The sequence below is a fragment of the Danio rerio genome, chromosome 18 (genome assembly GCF_052040795.2).
Source record: "Danio rerio strain M-AB ecotype USA chromosome 18, GRCz13ab, whole genome shotgun sequence".
NCBI lineage: Eukaryota > Metazoa > Chordata > Actinopteri > Cypriniformes > Danionidae > Danio > Danio rerio.
In genome coordinates, this window is record NC_141038.1 from 35443384 (window position 1) to 35450405 (window position 7022).

Sequence of the window (7022 nt, forward strand, 5' to 3'; positions counted from 1 at the left end):
TTCTTATTTTATCTAGTAATCTGTTAGCTCCACGTTTAATGATAATTTGAGAAAATATTCATGGTACGATAGCAAAAAAAAAAAAAAAAAAAAAAAGAATATTTAGTGTGGATGGTCGCAATGTTTAGACGCAAACAAAACAATATTATTTATAAATAGATTATACATGTCATCTAGAGAAAAACTATGTAAAATTTGCTTATTTTTGAGATAGCACGCTCCTGTGCTGACTGTTTTTTTTAAGCAGAAGTTGGTTTCCTAATAAACACATGCGTTACTAAATTCCTGATCCAAACTCCAATCCAGACGGTGGCGGTAATGCTCCAAAAAGCTGGTTGTCAACCACCATGGCACGAAGATCACAAGAAGAAAAGGTTTGGTTTTTAAAAAATCTCACGTGGAGTCCGGTCAGAAAGGTAAGCTTTTTACTGCTTGTGTTCTGTATAATTAGCGAATTTAGAGCTTAAAACATTTCCACGGTGTTTGGTTGTAACAGCGTTTAGTACTTTAAAACAGTTTGATACGAAATGTAACTTGCTTTAAGAAACACGACTGGAGCTAATGTATGCTAACGCTAACAGTTACAAACACGTCTGAAAGTTCCTTTTACACAATGTTAGATTGTAACGTGTGTAGTAACTGAAAACTATTTTAATTATTTTAAAGAAACATGAAACGAATTTGTGTGTATGCTTACTTTGCGTTAAAGAAAGTTTCTGTAGACGAATCCATTAATTAACATGGCAAAACGTGTTTTTTCCTTATTTAACATTATAAAGTACCGTGGATGTTGAAAAAAAATCATTGTACAGGCGTATACTTATCCAAAAGTATTAATTCTGTGATTATGTGTAAATAAAAACTAATCGTTTTGGATTAATAAAATATTGTTTATCTTGTTTATGCAGTTAGTCACGAAAAATGATCGAAACTCGACTGTTTACTATTCTCTTTAAATTATCCAAGAGAAATATATTAGTGTGCACTTTAATTCATATGTTTTAGCCTATGTGAATCAATTATATCTTTTGTTCAAGCTGTAATGTTCAGTTAATGTAAAACTGAACGTCTTAAAGCAGATTTTGATGTTTTTTTTATGTTGTTGACAGTGATAAATTCTGATTTAAATGAATGGGTAACAATATTTGTTGGTTAAGTCTTATTGTTCTTGTTTAACAAAGGTTAGTGAGATCATTTTGCAGCACACCACGACCATAGAAGTCAATGGCACACTCTTTTGAACGTGAATAGGCATGTTATAGTTGTGTGTTAAAAGTCTATTATAAGCTGTAAACTGATACATTTTCAACATAGATTGAGCTTTTCAGACATTACATTACTAATTGCTTCACAAACAGCTGAAATGGTTTATTGTTATTGGCTATCATCAAACATTTTTCACAATGGTAGGTTAATCTTCATGGGTACAGAATAATGCATGTGCTTGACCATCTTACAAATCTATGTCTCAGATTTATAAGGCTGTCACTCTGCATGAATCTCCGAATAAATCTTGTGCAACCTTCTGTGTACTGATTATTTACACTATAGGTATTATATGCATTAATTAACTTTGATAGTATTTCAGGATTTGAACTTTTCTTTACGGGAGGTTAACAACAATGTGATGTTTTATTATAGATGCATATGAGGAAGCTCGACAGAGGACAGAGGAGGATGATGATCGCCTGTCATACATCTAAAGACAGAACAGGTTTGTTTGCAATTATTTTAAACACATACTGTCAACATTGTCATTGATCTATTACAACCTGTGAGTTTTGCCCTGGCACTATACTAAAGTGATGTTTTGTTTTGTAAATGTATCTGATTAAGGGACAGTATAGACACATCTATACCGTGATGAAGAAAAATTACTTGGAACAAAGAGGCTGGATAAAAGGCAGGTATGAAGATTTCAGAAATCAATGCAGCACCACAAGTACCATCACCATCAATGACTATGGCAGAAATCTTAAGACCACCATCAAGATGCACAGATACTGTACATTCCAGTACACCAGGCGTGTCCAAACTACGGCATCTGCGGCCCGCGAGGCTTTTTATAAATATCAATAGAATCTGGCCCGCTATACAAAAATGAACGTAATTCAATAAATAACCACCGGGTTTCGCTATTACATGCATTCAATTAAGCAGCAGTTCTTGTTATGATCTATCTATCTATCTATCTGTCTGTCTGTCTGTCTGTCTGTCTGTCTATCTATCTACACACAGTTGAAGTCTGAATTATTAGCCCCTCATTGATTTATTTCTTCTTTTTTAAATATTTCCCAAATGATGTTTAACAGAGCAAGAACATTTTTACAGTATGTCTGATAATATTTTTTCTTTTGGAGAAAGACTTATGTTTTATTTCGGCTAGAATAAAAAGCGGTTTAAATTTTTTAAGGTCAAAATTATTAGCCCCTTAAGTCTTCAGAACAAACCATTGTTATAAAATAACTTGCCTAATTACCTTAACTTGACTAGTTAACTTGATTAACCTAGTTAAGCCTTTAAATGTCACTTTAAGCTGTATAGAAATGTCTTAAAAATATCCAGTCAAATATTATTTACTGTCATCATGGCAAAGATAAAATAAATTAGTTATTAGAAATGAGTTACTAAAACTAATATGTTTAGAAATGTGTGGAAAAAAATGTTTAACTCTCCGTTAAACAGAAATTGGGGAAAAAATAAACGGTGGCTAATAATTTAGGGGGGCTAACAATTCTGACTTCAACTGTATTTATATATATATATATATATATATATATATATATATATATATATATATATATATATATATATATATATACACGTGTCTGTGTATTGTATGTAAAATTTGGCTCGCGATAACGTTTGTTTTTTTGCATCTGGCCCTCGGCCCAAAAAGTTTGGACACTCCTGCAGTACACCTATGAACATTTACAGTCTTTGTTCTAGTGCAGTTTGAGATCATGACAGAACTTATTGCATCTCGTGATGTTTTTGTAAGAATTGAAGACATCACTAAATTTGTTAAGGTTTAATGCAGCTAGAAAGTAAAGATCAACTAGAGAATATCAGCAGTGACTAACCCACTGTTGTATTTACAGAAGTTGTATGAGAATAAGCTACAGGTTGATTTTATACTAATCTGTTATTTTTCTTTTTTAGCACGACTGACTGAAGTTTTAAAATCATGCAACGTCATAAAGCAGCAGCTGGGCCTGATTCTCACAAAACCAAAACAGACGTGATGAAATTCCAGATGTAAACACATTTGACCTTCCTTTGGCCAATTTGATTTGGAAAAGCTTGAAAATCAACTAAAGGAGCAGCCCGAACAAATGAAGAAACTGGTAAGTTCAAGCTCTTGCTAATTTCAAAGTGTTTTAAGTTTATTTGTTTTTTTTTTATTGTTTTTTTTATTGTTTTTTTGCTTCGTAGGTAGCCTACTTTTTTCCTAATTTTTTCTTTTTTTACATTAGTACTTGTTCACTACTAATTATCTGTTTATCTTTTAATCGCAGATAAAGTGAGGACAAATGTCCATACCACACCACTGATAAAGAAGTGGAAAAATGCATTACAAGGTAGCTACAACTTGCCCCTGACAGGGATGGAGGAAGAAAGAAGAGAAAGCTAATGTGTCAAATGTCTACATCACTATTTTGTTTTATTTTTTAAACAACATTTTAAGTGTATTAGGATGTTCCCTGATACTTGAACAATTTGTTTCTTTCATTTGCATTTATATATATATATATATATATATATATATATATATATATATATATATGTGTGTATATGTGTGTGTGTGTGTGTGTGTATATATGTATGGTATGTATGTATGTATGTGTGTGCGCCAAATTCTGAAGAAACATCTTGATACATTTTTAATAAACGTAATACAAATAAAATTATAAATATAAAATTGCACAAGACGTGTATATATATGAAATGTATAATCATCTCACTCATGTCTTGCTGTTTGTGCAATTGATTTTGTTCAAGTTTATTTCAAAATAAGTTTGACTTTATACTTCTGCAATTATATATAATATATATTTTTTATTTTTTATTTTTTTTTTTGTTTGTTTATTATTATTTTAATGTTTTATTAAAAAATGTTTCAAGATGTTTCTTCAGAATTCTGCAGTACTTTTCACAAGTTTGACTTGGATATTTTACGGATTGTCATTGGTATTTTTAAGATGTTTCTTGCTATATCTTAAATTGGTTTCTATATTTAGGTTTATATAAAATTTAGCTGTTTTTTTACAAATTTTTAATTCAAGTCTATTGGGAAAACAGGGTTGTTTTAAAAACATCTGTGTTTGTGTGTAATTTTTATATTTTTTGTTTAAATCTTTCTGTGTGTCTTTATTGTGTTGTTTTATTGTTGTTTTTATATTGATATTCTTGTGCACAACAAATTATTTATAAAATTTTAGTACTATTTCTTTCTTGCAATCAATAAACGTTTAACATTTATTTATTTTGTCATTTGTCTGATTATTTTCGTTACAGAATATGTATGCAGTTTGCCCTTTATTCAAAGGTTAAACGCAGTGCTTTCACTTTGTGTTTACATTATAGCCTGTGTTTGCTGTTATATAAATTCAAATGGTTGTAATACCATATATCAAGTACCAATGTAATACCAAAAGGTTTTATAAGGTGTATAAATACGGAGTCGCGCCAGCTCCGGGCCGCAGCGCACATTACCCTCGCGCCAATTCCGGCGCGGATGCGCAGCGTCGGCTCGCTTACGGTCGCCGCATCTGGCCCGCTTGATTCGGGCCGGAATCGGGCAGTGAGTCCACAGTCATCCGGCCCGAGTCCGGCAGCCGAAGTTGGGCCGAGGGGTAAGTCTCCGGCAGGCGACAATCTAGCCGGAACTGGCCCGAGTGTATTTTGCTATCTGGGTAGTTTACCTAATCCTGTCCTTTAAACAGAACACCTAAAACTAAAAATAAATTTCAATTTATTGACAACCAACAAGGCAGAATTCTTATTAAAATCCACAAAAAACAACCTATTACAAGCACGGAGAGAGAGGACTGGTCGCATTTTAGCTTCTCAACTTAGGCACCAGGCTGTCACGGTTGTGGATCCATCTGCTCCTTATTTGAAGTGTCTGCGTTGTGTGACAGTTCATTATTATGGTTTGTGTTTCTAGTATATGTGTTGCTCTCTCTGTGTTTGTGTGGGAGTCGCGTGGCTGTTTGTTTTCATGTCATCAGCTGAGCGGTCACATGATCATTGTTACCGGAACTGTGGCGTAGCTCCGCTCGGCTGATAATCAGCGCGCTACAGGTGTAGCGCATTTACGTGTCTATAAATGTTCAGCGTTCCTGTCTCACCTTGTCAGTTCGTTGTTTTGCTCACGGTCTTTTGTGTTTTGTCAGGCACCTCTCGTTGAGATCGCTGGTGGTGAGTGGTTTGATTTCTGTTCCTTGTTGCTGTTCTGATGACCCGTTTTCCCCGTGAGGAATATATCAGAGACATTTCCTGCTTCCATGATTATTGGTTTATCCGCTCTGTTGATGAGTGTTATGAACTATTGATCGGCGCTGCCGAATGGGACCACCTCCAGTTTATATTCTCCCAGCCACTCACCATTTTTTGTTTATTGTCTTTTGCCAGCATTAAACATTCTTTTACTTGCAATTGGGTTCCACGTCTTGTTTCCTTGTTTAATCGTCACAGAGGCTGCTTCCCATTTATTCTCACAGGTCTATGACTCCTCTAGTAATCTCACTACAGACCCAGTTAAAATTAACTCCCTTAATTTTGCACTCCCATTTTTTTCCCTGTGTTAATAGGCAACTAACATCCAGAAAACACATCTATATGGTGGAGCAGCCAAGATATCAATGGGTATTGTTTATGATGGAAGACAATTCGTGCATCTCTTCTTCATTACCAGCACTAGTTTCTGACCCCTGTTTACGACAACCCTCTAAATAAACATCTAATCTGATTGTGCACAGTTAACTTAAAATCTGGAAAAAGTTTCATCATTATTTTAAACTACAAACATTGTCAACATTTGCTCCTATCTGCAACAGCCAACTTTTCTTGCCCTCTATTCTGGACCCAACTTTCACACAGTTAAGAAAGAAGGGTTTAGTGTTGTGGCTCGATCAGTTTCACAACCACTTAATTTGTCACATTGAGTTGTTGGAAAGGTTAACAATTTCCAAATCTTATTTATTCTGTTATTTTCATATATGGAATTTTGCTAAAAAATTGTTTTCTCCATTCCCCCACCAACCACAGAATATTACTCTTATTGAAGATTTTTGCTCTCAAATTCTCAGAATTGCATTGCCTCCATTTAGGCCCTGCTTCGTTCTTTACATGTGCCTTCTCTCTGCACTTAAGGATACTTGGGAGCAGGGCCGTGCACAGGTGGGTGGCCCGGTGGCTAGAGCCATTGCCCCTCTGCCCTCACTTGCTCGATCTCCTCACCACCCTCTGCTCTTCAACCCAAAAACACATTTTACACCTGCCCTAATTAATTTCATTTTGGTCTTCTTTATTTGACATATGTTACGACTGGAGTTTATTTATTTATTTATTATTGTGGATTGTCCTGTCTTTTTCTTTTGTCCCGCCTTCTTGTTGTTTTTCTGTTGTTTCATAGGCTCCCATACCGGCGTGATTCCCTGATCTGATTGGCTGCTGGTCGCAAAAGCACATATAAAAAGGAGCTCCGGCAGGGTTCGAAGAGCTCATTTCTGTGCGTTCGGTGTTTTGAATGGAGCTCGTGGGTTTCCCTCACCCCTTCGGCCGACGACCAACAACAACCAGCTTTGTATTGATGACCATCATATGTTTAAATATTTTTGAGAGTTTGAGCGTGTAGGGGTGACCTGCCTATTTATTTGATTACTTTTGACTTTGTTTATGTTAGGGAGTAAGGTAAGATTCTTGTATTTTTCTTTAAATAGTAATAGGTAATTTAGTGGATTTATTTTATAGATTCTTTTGTTTGTTATTTTGGCCTGTGGTCACCCTGACGAAAT

At 34.8% G+C, this 7022-nt stretch overlaps 1 long non-coding RNA gene across 1 annotated transcript; it reads left to right on the forward strand.

The window, feature by feature from the left end:
• The first annotated feature begins 361 nt into the window (after positions 1 to 361).
• On the forward strand, positions 362 to 3657 carry LOC137488304 (uncharacterized). The gene is made up of 5 exons (XR_015515091.1): positions 362 to 416; positions 1642 to 1714; positions 1837 to 1907; positions 3163 to 3347; positions 3519 to 3657. It is a non-coding gene; the product is annotated as an uncharacterized LOC137488304 (long non-coding RNA).
• The last annotated feature ends 3365 nt before the right edge of the window (positions 3658 to 7022 follow it).